Genomic DNA, 14777 nt, shown 5'->3' on the forward strand with positions numbered 1-14777 from the left:
GGGTGCAGAGGTGTCTGAAGTTTATAACCACCAGCAACCTGACTTACACAAAAAACCAGGACGGGCCGTGGACTCGTGTCAAAAAAGAAATAAATTTATCAGGTAAGTATAAATTTTATTTTCGTTTTAATGACACAAGTCCACGGATCATCTTAATTACTAATGGGAACCAATACCCAAGCTAGAGTACACAAATGATACGGGAGGGACAAGACAGGGAACCTAAATGGAAGGCACCACTGCTTGAAGAACCTTTCTCCCAAAAACAGCTTCAGCAGACGCAAAGGTATCAAATTTGTAAAATTTGGCCGAGGCAAAAGTGTTAAATTTGAAGAACTTTAAAAAAGTGTGAAGAAAGGACCAAGTTGCAGCTTTGCAAATCTGTTCCACTGAAGCTTAATTTTTAAATGCCCATGAAGAAGCATCAGTCCTTGTGGAATGACCTATAACTTTCTCTGGAGGCTGCTGTCCAGCAGTCTCATATGCTAAACGTATAATACTCTTCAGCCAAAAAGAAAGAGAAGTAGCCATAGCTTTCTGACCCTTACGTTTTCCAGAGAAAACCACAAACAAGGCAGAAGACTGGCGAAAATCCTTAGTCGTCTGCAGATAAAATTTTAAGGCACGAACGACGTCCAAATTATGGAGAAGCCTTTCCTTCTGAGAAGAAGGATTAGGACACAAGGAAGGAACAACAATCTCTTGATTAATGTTCGGATCAGAAAAAAACTTTAGGAAGAAAACCCAGTTTAGTATGTAAAACTACCTTATCTGAATGAAAAATAAGGTAAGGGGATTCATACTGCAAAGCCGAAAGCTCAGATACTCTACAAACAGATGAAATAGCAACAAGAAAACATAATTTATGTAAGAATTAACCTGATAAATTCATTTCTTTCATATCGGCAAGAGTTCATGAGCTAGTGATGTATGGGATATACATTCCTACCAGTAGGGGCAAAGTTTCCCAAACCTCAAAATGCCTATAAATACACCCCCACCACACCCACAATTCAATTTAACGAATAGCCAAGAAGTGGGGTGAAAAGAAGGAGCGAAAGCATCAACAAGGAATTGGAATAATTGTGCTTTATACAAAAACATCATAACCACCACAAAAAGGGTGGGCCTCATGGACTCTTGCCAATATGAAAGAAATGAATTTATCAGGTAAGTTCTTACATAAATTATGTTTTCTTTCATGTAATTAGCAAGAGTCCATGAGCTAGTGACGTATGGGATAGCAAATACCCAAGATGTAGAACTCCACGCAAGAGTCACTAGAGAAAGTAGGGATAAAAATAAAGACAGCCAATTCCGCTGAATAAAGAATCCACAACCCAAATCAAAAGTTTTAATCTTTATAATGAAAAAAACTAAAACTATAAGCAGAAGAATCAGACTGAAACAGCTGCCTGAAGTACTTTTCTAACAAAAACTGCTTCTGAAGAAGAGAAAATATCAAAATGGTAGAATTTAGTAAATGTATGCAAAGAAGACCAAGTTGCTGCTTTGCAAATCTGATCAACAGAAGCTTCATTCTTAAAAGCCCAGGAAGTAGAAACTGACCTAGTAGAATGAGCCATAATCCTCTGAGGCGGGGATTTACCCGACTCTAAATAAGCATGATGAATCAAAAGCTTTAACCAAGACGCCAAAGAAATGGCAGAAGACTTCTGACCTTTCCTAGAACCAGAAAAGATAACAAATAGACTAGAAGTCTTTCTGAAATCTTTAGTAGCTTCAACATAATATTTCAAAGCTCTAACCACATCCAAAGAATGTAAAGATCTTTCCAAAGAATTCTTAGGATTAGGACACAACGAAGGGACAACAATTTCTCTACTAATGTTGTTGGAATTCACAACTTCAGGTAAAAATTTAAATGAAGTCCGCAAAACCGCCTTACCCTGATGAAAAATCAGAAAAGGAGACTCACAAGAAAGAGCAGATAATTCAGAAACTCTTCTAGCAGAAGAGATGGCCAAAAGGAACAATACTTTCCAAGAAAGTAATTTAATGTCCAGAGAATGCATAGGCTCAAACGGAGGTGCCCTCAAAACCAAATTAAGACTCCAAGGAGGAGAAATTGGCTTAATGACAGGCTTGATACGAACCAAAGCCTGTACAAAACAATTAATATCAGGAAGATTAGCAATTTTTCTGTGAAACAGAACAGAAAGAGCAGAGATTAATCCTTTCAAGGAACTTGCAGACAAACCATTATCCAAACCATCCTGAAGAAACTGTAAAATTCTAGGAATTCTAAAAGAATGCCAAGAGAATTTATGAGAACACCACCATGAAATGTAAGTCTTCCAAACTCTAATCTTTCTAGACACAGATTTGCGAGCCTGCAACATAGTATTAATCACTGAGTCAGAGAAACCTCTATGACTAAGCACTAGGCGTTCAATCTCCATACCTTCAAATTTAATGATTTGAGATACTGATGGAAAAATGGACCTTGAGATCGAAGGTCTGGCCTTAACGCAAGTGGCCAAGGTTGGCAACTGGACATCCGAACAAGATCCGCATACCAAAACCTGTGTGGCCATGCTGGAGCCACCAGCAGTACAAATGAACGCTCCATTATGATTTTGGAAATCACTCTTGGAAGAAGAACTAGAGGCGGAAAAATATAAGCAGGTTGATAATTCCAAGGAAGTGACAACGCATCCACTGCTTCCGCCTGAGGATCCCTGGACCTGGACAGATACCTGGGAAGTTTCCCGTTTAGATGAGAAGCAATCAGATCTATTTCTGGATATGGACCGCAGAGATTAGACAGGAGCTGGATTCCGCCCATGCAAGTATCCGAGATACTTCTTTCATAGCTTGAGGATTGTGAGTCCCACCTTGATGATTGGCATACACTACGGTTGTGACATTGTCTGTCTGAAAACAAATAAACGGTTCTCTCTTCAGAAGAGGCCAAAAACTGAAGAGCTCTGAGAATCGCACGGAGTTCCAAAATATTGATTGGTAATCTCGCCTCCTGAGATTTCCAAACCCCCTGCGCTGTCAGAGATCCCCAGACAGCTCCCCAACCTGAAAGACTTGCATCTGTTGTAATCACAGTCCAGGTTGGACGAACAAAAGAGGCCCCCTGAACTAAACAATGGTGATCTAACCACCAAGTCAGACATAGTCAAATATTGGGATTTAAGGATATTAATTGTGATTTCTTTGTATAATCCCTGCACCATTGGCTCAGCATACAAAGCTGAAGAGGTCTTATGTGAAAACGAGCAAAGGGGATCGCGTCCGATGCTGCAGTCATGAGACCTAAAACCTCCATGCACATAGCTACTGAAGGGAATGACAGACTGAAGGTGCCGACAAGCTGAAACCAATTTCAGACGTCTCTTGTCTGTTAGAGACAAAGTCATGGACACTGAATCTATCTGGAAGCCTAAAAAGATTACCCTTGTCTGAGGAATCAAGGAACTTTTTGGTAAATTGATCCTCTAACCATGTCTTTGAAGAAACAACACTAGTTGATTCGTGTGAGATTCTGCAGAATGTAAAGACTGAGCAAGTACCAACATATCGTCCAAATAAGGAAACCCCGCAATACCCCGCTCTCTGATTACAGAGAGTAGGGCACCGAGAACCTTTGAAAAGATCCTTGGAGCTGTTGCTAGGCCAAAAGGAAGAGCAACAAATTGGTAATGCTTGTCTAGAAAACATAATTTAAGTAAGAACTTACCTGATAAATTCATTTCTTTCATATTAGCAAGAGTCCATGAGCTAGTGACGTATGGGATATACATTCCTACCAGGAGGGGCAAAGTTTCCCAAACCTTAAAATGCCTATAAATACACCCCTCACCACACCCACAATTCAGTTTAACGAATAGCCAAGAAGTGGGGTGATAAGAAAAAAGTGCGAAAGCATATAAAATAAGGAATTGGAATAATTGTGCTTTATACAAAAAAATCAAAACCACCACAAAAAAGGGCGGGCCTCATGGACTCTTGCTAATATGAAAGAAATGAATTTATCAGGTAAGTTCTTACATAAATTATGTTTTCTTTCATGTAATTAGCAAGAGTCCATGAGCTAGTGACGTATGGGATAATGATTACCCAAGATGTGGATCTTTCCACACAAGAGTCACTAGAGAGGGAGGGATAAAATAAAGACAGCCAATTCCTGCTGAAAATAATCCACACCCAGAAAAAAAATTTAATGAAAAAACATAAGCAGAAGATTCAAACTGAAACCACTGCCTGAAGAACGTTTCTACCAAAAACTGCTTCAGAAGAAGAAAACACATCAAAATGGTAGAATTTAGTAAAAGTATGCAAAGAGGACCAAGTTGCTGTTTTGCAAATCTGATCAACCGAAGCTTCATTCTTAAACGCCCAGGAAGTAGAAACTGACCTAGTAGAATGAGCTGTAATCCTTTGAGGCGGAGTGTTACCCGACTCAACATAGGCATGATGAAATAAAGATTTCAACCAAGATGCCAAAGAAATGGCAGAAGCTTTCTGGTCTTTTCTAGAACCGGAAAAGATGACAAATAGACTAGAAGTCTTTCGGAAAGACTTAGTAGCTTCAACATAATATTACAAAGCTCTAACAGCATCCAAAGAATGCAATGATTTCTCCTTAGAATTCATAGGATTAGGACATAATGAAGGAACCACAATTTCTCTACTAATGTTGTTAGAATTCACAACCTTAGGTAAAAAATTCAAAAGAAGTTCGCAGCACCGCCTTATCCTGATGCAAAATCAGAAAAGGAGACTCACAAAAAAGAGTAGATAATTCAGAGACTCTTCTGGCAGAAGAGATGGCCAAAAGAAACAAAACTTTCCAAGAAAGTAATATAACGACCAAAGAATGCATGGGTTCAAAAGGAGGAGCTTGAAGAGCCCCCAGAACCAAATTCAAAACTTCAAGGAGGAGAAATTTGACATAATGACAAGTTTTATACGAACCAAAGGTTGTACAAAACAATGAATATCAGGAAGAATAGCAATCCTTCTGTGAAAAAGAACAGAAAGAGCAGAGATTTGTCTTTCAAGAAACTTGCGGACAAACCTTTATCTAAACCATCCTGAAGAAATATAAGTCTTCCAGACTCTATAATATATCTCTCTAGATACAGATTTACGAGCCTGTCACATAGTATCAATCATAGAGTCAGAGAAAACTCTTTGACCAAGAATCAAGCGTTCAAACTCCACACCTTAAAATTAAGGTTTTGAGATCCTGATGGAAAAAAGAACCTTGAGACAGAAAGACTGGTCTTAACGAAAGAGTCCACAGCTGGCAAGAGGCCATCCGGACAAGATCCGCATACCAAAACCTGTGAGGCCATGCTGGAGCTACCAGCAGGACAAACGAGCATTCCTTAGAATATTGGAGAATACCCTTGGAAGAAGAACTAGAGGCGGAAAGATATAGGCAGGATGACACTTGAAAGGAAGAGATAATGCATCCACTGCCTCCGCCCGAGGATCCCGGGATCCGGACAGATACCAGGGAAGTTTCTTGTTTAGATGAGAAGCCATCAGATCTATTTCTGGGAGTTCCCACATTTGAACAATCTGAGGAAATACCTCTGGGTGAAGACCATTCGCCCAGGTGCAACGTTTGGCGACTGAGATAATCCGCTTTCCAATTGTCCATACCTGGGATATGAACCGCAGAGATTAGACAGGAGCTGGATTCCGCCCAAACCAAAATTCGAGATACTTCTTTCATAGCCAGAGGACTGTGAGTCCCTCCTTGATGATTGATGTATGCCACAGTTTTGACATTGTCTATCTGAAAACAAATGAACAACTCTCTCTTCAGAAGAGGAAAAGACTGAAGAGCTCTGAAAATTGCACGGAGTTCCAAAATATTGATCGGAAATCTCACCTCCTGAGATTCCCACCACCTCCATCGGATGCAAAGTTTGTAAAACTGAATTGTGGGTGTGGTGAGGGGTGTATTTATAGGCATTTTAAGGTTTGGGAAACTTTGCCCCTCCTGGTAGGAATGTATATCCCATACGTCACTAGCTCATGGACTCTTGCTAATTACATGAAAGAAAAGAGAATCTCAGGAACTGATAGTGATCTGGATGAATCGGAATATGAAGATATGCATCCTGTAAGTCTATTGTGGACATATAATGCCCTTGCTGAACAAAAGGCAGAATAGTCCTTATAGTCACCATTTTGAATGTTGGTATTCTTACATAACGATTCAAATTTTTTAGATCCAGAACTGGTCTGAAAGAATTATCTTTCTTTGGAACAATGAACAGATTTGAATAAAACCCCAGACCCCTTCCGGAAAGGGAACTGGCACAATTACCCCGGATAACTGCAGGTCTGAAACAAAACTTCAGGAAAGCCTGAGCCTTTACTGGGTTCACTGGAATGCGTGAGAGAAAGAAACTTCTCACAGGCAGTCTTACCTTGAAACCTATTCTGTACCCTTAAGAAACAATGTTCTGGATCCAATGATTTTAGATTGAATTGATCCAAACATCTTTGAAAAATCTTAGTCTGTCCCTACCAGCTGCGCTGGAATGAGGGCCGCACCTTCATGCAGACTTGGGGGCTGATTTTGAATTTCTAAAAGGCTTGGATTTATTCCAGACTGGAGAAGGCTTCCAATTGGAAACCATTCCTTTAGGGGAAGAGTCAGGTTTCTGTTCCTTATTCTGACGAAAGGAACGAAAACGGTTAGCAGCCCTAAATTTGCCCTTAGATTTTTTTATCCTGAGGCAAAAAGGCTCCCTTCCCCCCAGTGACAGTTGAAATAATAGAATCCAACGGAGAACCAAATAATTTATTACCTTGGAAAGAAAGATAGCAAACTTTGACTTAGAAGTCATATCCGCATTCCAAGATTTAAGCCATAAAGCTCTTCTAGCTAAAATAGCTAAAGACATATACCTGACATCAATTCTAACGATATCAAAAATGGCATCACAAATGAAATTATTAGCATGTTGAATTAGCTTAACAATGCTATACACATTAGGATCTGGTACTTGTTGCGCTAAAGTTTCCAACCAAAAAGTTGAAGCCGCAGCAGCATCATCAGCCTAAGAAATAGCAGGCCTAAGAAGATGACCTGAACATAAATAAGCCTTCCTTAGATAAGATTCAAGCTTCCTATCTAAAGGATCTTTAAAAGAAGTACTATCTGCCGTAGGAATATTAGTACGCTTAGCAAGAGTAGAGAGATAGCCCCATCAACTTTGGGGATCTTTTCCCAAAACTCCAATCTATCAGTCGGCAAAGGGTACAGTTTCCATTCCCTAGAAATTACATCTAAAATAGCATCAGGAACTGGAAAAACCTCTGGAAAACTACATGAGGTTTAAAAACCGAATGTAAACCTTTACTGGCTTTAATATCAAGAGGACTAGTCTCCTCCATATCTAATGCAATCAACATCTCTTAATAAAGAAGAATATACTCCATTTTAAATAAATATGAAGTTTTGTCAGTGTCAATATCTGAGGCATAATCTTCTGAACCAGATAGATCCTCATCAGAGATAGATAAATCAGAATGCTGTCGGTCATTTAAAAATTCATCGAATTTATGAGAAGTTTTAAAAGACCTTTTAAGTTTATTAGAAGGTGGTATAACAGACAGGGCCTTCTGAATAGAATTAGAAACAAATTCTCTCACATTAACAGGAATATCCTGAACATTAGATGTTGAAGGAACAACAACAGGTAATGGATTACTACTAATGGAAATATTGTCTGCTTTTGAAAGTTTATCATGACAACTAACACAAACTATAGCCGGAGGAACAGTTACACAAGTTTACAACAAATGCACTTAACTTTGGTAGAACCGACATCAGGCAGCAGCATTCCAGAAGTAGATTCTGAGACAGGATCAGATTGAGACATCTTGCATTATGTAATAGAAAAAAACAAAATATAAAGCAAAATTATCAATTTCCTTATATGACAGTTTCAGGAATGGGGAAAAATGCAAACAGAATAAGCCTCTGGAAACCAGAAGCAAAAAGAAAACATAATTTATGCTTACCTGATATATTTATTTCTCTAGTGATGTATCGAGTCCACGGATTCATCCATACTTGTGGGATATTCTCCTTCCCTACAAGAAGTGGGAAAGAGAGCACCCACAGCAGAGCTGTCTATATAGCTCCTCCCTTAGCTCCACCCCTCAGTCATTCAACCGAAGGCTAGGAAGAAAAAGGAGAAACTATAGGGTGCAGTGGTAACTGAAAGTTTTAAAATAAAAATATATTGCCTGTCTTAATAAACAGGGCGGGCCGTGGACTCGATACATCACAAGAGAAATAAATTTATCAGGTAAGATTTTCTCTTGTAAGATTTATCGAGTCCACGGATTCATCCATACTTGTAGGATACCAATACCAAAGCTTTAGGACACGAATGAAGGGAGGGACAAGACAGGGACCCTAAACGGAAGGCACCACTGCTTGTAGAACCTTTCTCCCCAAAATAGCCTCCGAAGAAGCAAAAGTATAGAATTTGTAAAATTTGGAAAAAGTATGAAGCGAAGACCAAGTCGCCGCCTTACAAATCTGTTCAACAGAAGCCTCATTTTTAAAAGCCCATGTGGAAGCCACAGCTCTAGTAGAATGAGCAGTAATCCTTTCAGGAGGCTGCTGTCCAGCAGTCTCATAGGCCAAACGGATGATGCTTTTCAGCCAAAAGGAAAGAGGTAGCCGTAACCTTTTGACCTCTCCGTTTACCAGAATAAACAACAAACAATGAAGATCTTTGACGGAAATCTTTAGTTGCTTGTAAGTAGAACTTTAAAGCACGAACCACATCAAGATTGTGTAACAGACGTTCCTTCTTTGATGAAGGATTAGGACACAGTGAAGGAACAACAATCTCTTGATTGATATTCTTATTAGAAACTACCTTAGGAAGAAACCCAGGTTTGGTACGCAAAAAACACCTTAACTGCATGGAAAACAAGGTAAGGGGAATCACACTGTAAAGCACATAGCTCAGAAACTCTTTGAGCCGAAGAGATAGCTACTAAAAATAAAACCTTCCAAGATTGAACCTATGCATTCCATGGATATTAAGCATCTAACGGAACCCCTTGAAGAACTTTAAGAACTAAGTTTAGGCTCCATGGCGGAGCAACAGGTTTAAATACAGGCTTGATTCTGACCAAAGCCTGACTAAATGCTTGAACGTCTGGGACATCTGCCAGACGTTTGTGTAATAGAATAGACAAAGCAGATAAATGTCCTTTTAGGGAACTAGCTGATAATCCCTTCTCCAAACCTTCTTGGAGAAAAGACAATATTCTAGGAATCCTAATCTTACTCCACGAGTAACCTTTGGATTCACACCAATAAAGATACTTGCGCCAAATCTTATGATAGATCTTCCTGGTGACAGGCTTTCTAGCCTGAATCAGGGTATCAATGACCGACTCAGAGAAACCACGCTTTGATAGAATCAGGCGTTCAATCTCCAAGCAGTCAGACGCAGAGAAATTAGATTTGGATGCGTGAACGGACCGTGGATTAGAAGGTCCCGCCTCATTAGCAGAGTCCACGGTAGAACCGAGGACATGTCCACTAGGTCTGCATACCAAGTCCTGCGTGGCCACGCAGGTGCTATCAGAATCACTGAAGCTCTCTCCTGCTTGATTCTGGCAACCAGACGTGGGAGGAGAGGAAACGGTGGAAATACGTAAGCCAGATTGAAGGACCAAGGTACTGCTAGAGCATCTATCAGTACCGCCTGGGGATCCCGGGACCTGGACCCATAACGAGGAAGTTTGGCATTGACGGGACGCCATCAGATCCAATTCTGGTGTGCCCCATAGCTGAGTCAGCTGGGCAAATACCTCCGGATGGAGTTCCCACTCCCCCGGATGAAAAGTCTAACGACTTAGGAAATCCGCCTCCCAGTTCTCTACTCCTGGGATGTGGATTGCTGAGAGATGGCAAGAGTGATCCTCTGCCCATCGGATTATTTTGGTTACCTCCATCATCGCTAGAAAACTCCTTGTTCCTCAATGATTGATATAAGCTACAGTCGTGATGTTGTCCGACTGAAACCTGACGAATTTGGCCGCAGCAAGCTAAGGCCACGCTTGAAGCGCATTGAATATCTCTCTCAGTTCTAGAATGTTTATCGGGAGGAGAGATTCCTCCCGAGACCATAAGCTCTGTGCTTTCAGGGAGTTCCAGACTGCACCCCAGCCTAGCAGGCTGGCATCTGTCATTACAATGAGCCACTCTGGCCTGCAGAAACACATTCCCCGAGACAACCACCAGAGAAGAGAATCTCTGGTCTCCTGATACAGATGCAGTTGAGGAGATAAATCTGCATAATCCCCATTCTACTGTTTGAGCATGCATAGTTGCAGTGGTCTGAGGTGTTGGCTGGCAAAAGGAACTATGTCCATTGCCGCTACCATGGGTCCGATAACCTCCATACACTGAGCCACTGATGGCCAAGGAATGGCATGAAGAGTTCAGCAAGTGGTTAAGAGTTTTGATTTTCTGACCTCTGTCAGAAATATTTTCATTTCTACCGAGTATATCAGAGTCCCTAGGAAGGAAACTCTTATAAGAGGGAAGAGAGAACTATTTTTTATGTTCACCTTCCACCCGTGAGATCACAGATGTCCGTGTGAGACTTGGCTAGCTGGAAAGTCGACTCCTGAATTAAGATGTCTAGATAAGGCGCCACTGCTATGCCCCGTGGTCGTAGAACCGCCAGAAGGGACCCTAGCACCTTTGTAAAAATTCTGGGAGCCGTGGCCAACCCGAAGGGAAGGGCCACAAACTGGTAATGCCTGTTTAGAAAGGCGAATCTGAGAAATTGATGATGATCTCTGTGAATAGGGATGTGTAGATATGCATCCTTTAAGTCCACGGTAGTCATATATTGACCCTCCTGGATCAGAGGTAGAATAGTCCGAATAGTCTCCATCTTGAATGATGGAACTTTGAAAGCACAACTGTCTTCGATAGGTATAGGTCAAAACCTGAATTCTTTGCCGCTAATTTAGCTATTTGGAAAGCGGCATCTGTAATGAAAGAATTAGCAAACTTAAGGGCCTTAATTCTATCCATAATACCCTCTAATGGAGTCTCCACCTAAAGAGCCTCTTCTAGAGCCTCAAACCAGAAAGCAGCTGCAGTAGTTACAGGAACAATGCATGCAATAGATTGGAGAAGAAAACCTTGATGAACAAAAATTTTATTTAGGAGACCCTCTAATTTTTTATCCATAGGATCTATGAAAGCACAGCTGTCTTCGATAGGTATAGTTGTACGCTTAGACAGAGTAGAAATAGCTCCCTCCACCTTAGGAACTGTCTGCCACGAGTCCCTCAGGGTGTCAGATATGGGAAACATTTTCTTAAAAACAGGAGGGGGAGTGAACGGAATACCTGGTCTATCCCACTCCTTAGCAATAATATTCACAATCCTCTTAGGGACTGGAAAAACATCAGTGTAAACAGGAACCTCTAAGTATCTATCCATTTTACACAATTTCTCAGGGACCACTATAGGGTCACAATCATCTAGAGCAGTGGTTGCCAATCGCGGTCCTCAAGGACCCCCAACAGTCCTGGTTTTCATTATAGCTGAACCAGTGCACAGGTGAAATAATTAGCTGATGGATGAGAGCAGGTTGGTTACAGATCAGCTGATTATTTCACCTGTGCACTGGTTTAGCTATAATGAAAACCAGGACTGTTGGGGGTCCTTGAGGACCGCGGTTGGCAACCACTGATCTAGAGTAGCTAATACCTCCCTGAGCAATAAGCGGAGGTGTTCAAGCTTAAATTTAAAGGCCGTCATATCAGAATCTGTCTGAGGGAGCGTCTTTCCTGAATCAGACATTTCTCCCTCAGATAACAAATCCCTCACCCCTACTTCAGAGCATTGTGAGGGCATATCAGATACGGCTACTAAAGCGTCTGACGGCTCAGCATTTTTTCTTAACCCAGAGCTGTCCCGCTTTCCTTGTAAAACAGGCAGTTTGGATAAAACCTCTGTGAGGGCTATATTCATAACTGTGGCTATGTCTTGTAAAGTAAATGAATTTGACGCACTAGAGGTACTTGGCGTCACTTGTGCGGGCGTTACTGGTTGTGACACTTGGGGAGAGCTAGATGGCGAACCCTCATTTACTTCTGACTGAGAATCATCTATTGCTCTATTTTTAAGTGCTAATATATGTTCTTTATAGCTTATAGACATATCAGTACAATTGGGACACGTTCTAAGAGGGGGTTCCACAATGGCTTCTAAACATATTGAACAAGGAATTTCCTTGGTGTCAGACATGTTAAACAGGCTAGTAATGTAACAAGTAAGCTTGGAAAACATTGTAATCAAAGAAAACAACACTTAGAAATAAAACGGTACTGTGCCTTTAAGAGAAAAAAAAAGCTGCACAAATTCTGCAAAACAGTGTAAAAAAGCAGTAAACACAATTAAATTTTTACAGTAGCATCATAAAGCCTTAGTAACTTTGCACCACTATGCAAATAAACAATTAACCCCTTAATGGCAAAACCGGATTGAAAAAACGCCAAAACCGGTAAAAAAAAAAAAAGACTTTCAGCACCTTGCCACAGCTCTGCTGTGGCGCCTACCTGCCCTTCAGAACGATTTGTGGGGGAAAAAAAACTTCTTTTACAAAAACGTTTTTTCCTATCAGTGTCACCAGTAACTAATGAGCACTTCATGCAAGCTGAAATTCCTATCCAAGTGTCTGAATACAGCTTACCCTTCCCTCATGGGGATATTGCCAGCCTTTTCTAGAATTAACACAGTCTGTCTAGAAAAATATAGACTGAACATACCTCAATGCAGTTTAGCCTGCAAACCGTTCCCCCAACCTAAGTTTTCCTGTACTCTTCAGCCCTTGTGAGAACAGCAGTGGATCTTAGTTACAAAGTGCTAAGATCATCATCCTCCTTGCAGAAATCTTCATCCCTTTTCTGCCAGAGAGTAAATAGTACACACTGGTACCATTTAAAATAAACTTTTGCTTGAGAAATAAAAAACTAACATTTTTGTCACCACACTCACTCTGCCTTTCCTAGTACTTAGAGTAGGCAAAGAGAATGACTGGGGAGGTGGAGCTAAGGGAGGAGCTATATAGACAGCCCTGCTGTGGGTGCTCTCTTTGCCACTTCCTGTAGGGAAGGAAAATATCCCACAAGTATGGATGAATCCGTGGACTCGATACATCTTACAAGAGAAATAATGACTGAATGTAAAAAATCTGGCGCCAAGTATGACGCCCACAACTGACAAAAAAAATTTTGCCGCCAAAACCGTCTGCAACAAAAACGAGCGTCATAGATGACGCAACTACGTGAAAACTCTCGGCGCCAATTAAGACGCTGGAAATTATGTCATTACGTCAACAAACTTAATTCTTGCGCCAAAAAAGTCTTGCGCTAAAAATGACGCAATAAATTATAGCATTTTGCGCTCCCGCGAGCCTAACAGCCTGCAATTTAGAAAAGAAAGTCAATTTGAAAAATTTTCAGGCAAGAAATAATTTTTTCATATGCATTTCCCAAAATGAAACCGACAGTCTGTAAGAAGGAAATATATTTGCCATGTTTCAGGTTAATCAGTATAAGTATAAAACATATATTTAGAACTTTACAAATAAAGTGCCAAACCATAGCTGAGAGTGTCATAAATAAAAGAAAACATACTTACCAAAAGACACTTGTCTACATAAAGTAGATAACCAAACCAGTACTGAAACGAGAATCAGTAGAGGTAATGGAATATAAAAGTATATCGTCGATCTGAAAAGGGAGGTAGGAGATGAATCTCTACGACCGATAACAGAGAACCTATGAAATAGATCCCCGATAGGATGACCATTGCATTCAATAGGTAATACTCCCTTCACATCCCTCTGTCATTCACTGCACTCTGAGAGGAACCGGGCTTCAGCATGCTGAGAAGCGCATATCAACGTATAAATCTAGCACAAACTTACTTCACCACCTCCATAGGAGGCAAAGTTTGTAAAACTGAATTGTGGGTGTGGTGGGGGGGTGTATTTATAGGCATTTTGAGGTTTGGGAAACGTTGCCACTCCTGGTAGGAATGTATATCCCATACGTCACTAGCTCATGGACTCTTGCCAATTACATGAAAGAAATAGAACAATACCCTGAATTCTGATTACAGAAAAAAAGGCCTTGGAGAATATTCTTGCACCTGTAGCCAGACCAAACCGTAGAGCAACAAACTGAAAATGCCTGTCTAGAAAAGCAAGCCTTAGGAACTGATTAGGTTTATTTTGAATAGGAACATGAAGCTATACATCCTTTAAATCTATTGTGGACACAAACTTACCTTGCTGAACAAAAAAGTAGAATAGCCCGAATAGTCTCCATTTTAAAAGTAGGAACTATTCTATGATTAAAAAGATTAAGGAGACCCTTTCCTCACACAACTTAATAGATTCTTGGGACACCTTATATGGTAAAACCACAGACTTCACCTACTACTCTCATGCACACAAGACTTACTCCAAATTAGACCATGTCTATTTGAGTAAGGCGTGGATCCCAGATTTGATATCCTCCACAATACACGCATGTGCTTGGTCGGACCATTCCATAGTCCAAATAAATATCAAAGAGACATTTCATATTAGTAAAACACGTACTTGGACCCTTATACCTTACAAAACCCAAATGTATACAAGTCCATAACCCAGGCTCTATCTGAATTTTGGGAGCTGAATGGGGGATCCACTTCCAACCCAATTAATCCGTGG

The 14777-nt window shown here is 40.6% G+C and overlaps 1 protein-coding gene across 2 annotated transcripts in view; it reads right to left on the reverse strand.

Annotated features, from left to right (window-relative positions):
* Positions 1 to 14777, reverse strand: part of SLTM (SAFB like transcription modulator) — a 365442-nt gene that overhangs the window by 116203 nt on the left and 234462 nt on the right. The window lies entirely within an intron of this gene.

Source organism: Bombina bombina, chromosome 6 (assembly GCF_027579735.1).
Source record: "Bombina bombina isolate aBomBom1 chromosome 6, aBomBom1.pri, whole genome shotgun sequence".
In the NCBI taxonomy this organism is placed as follows: Eukaryota; Metazoa; Chordata; class Amphibia; order Anura; family Bombinatoridae; genus Bombina; species Bombina bombina.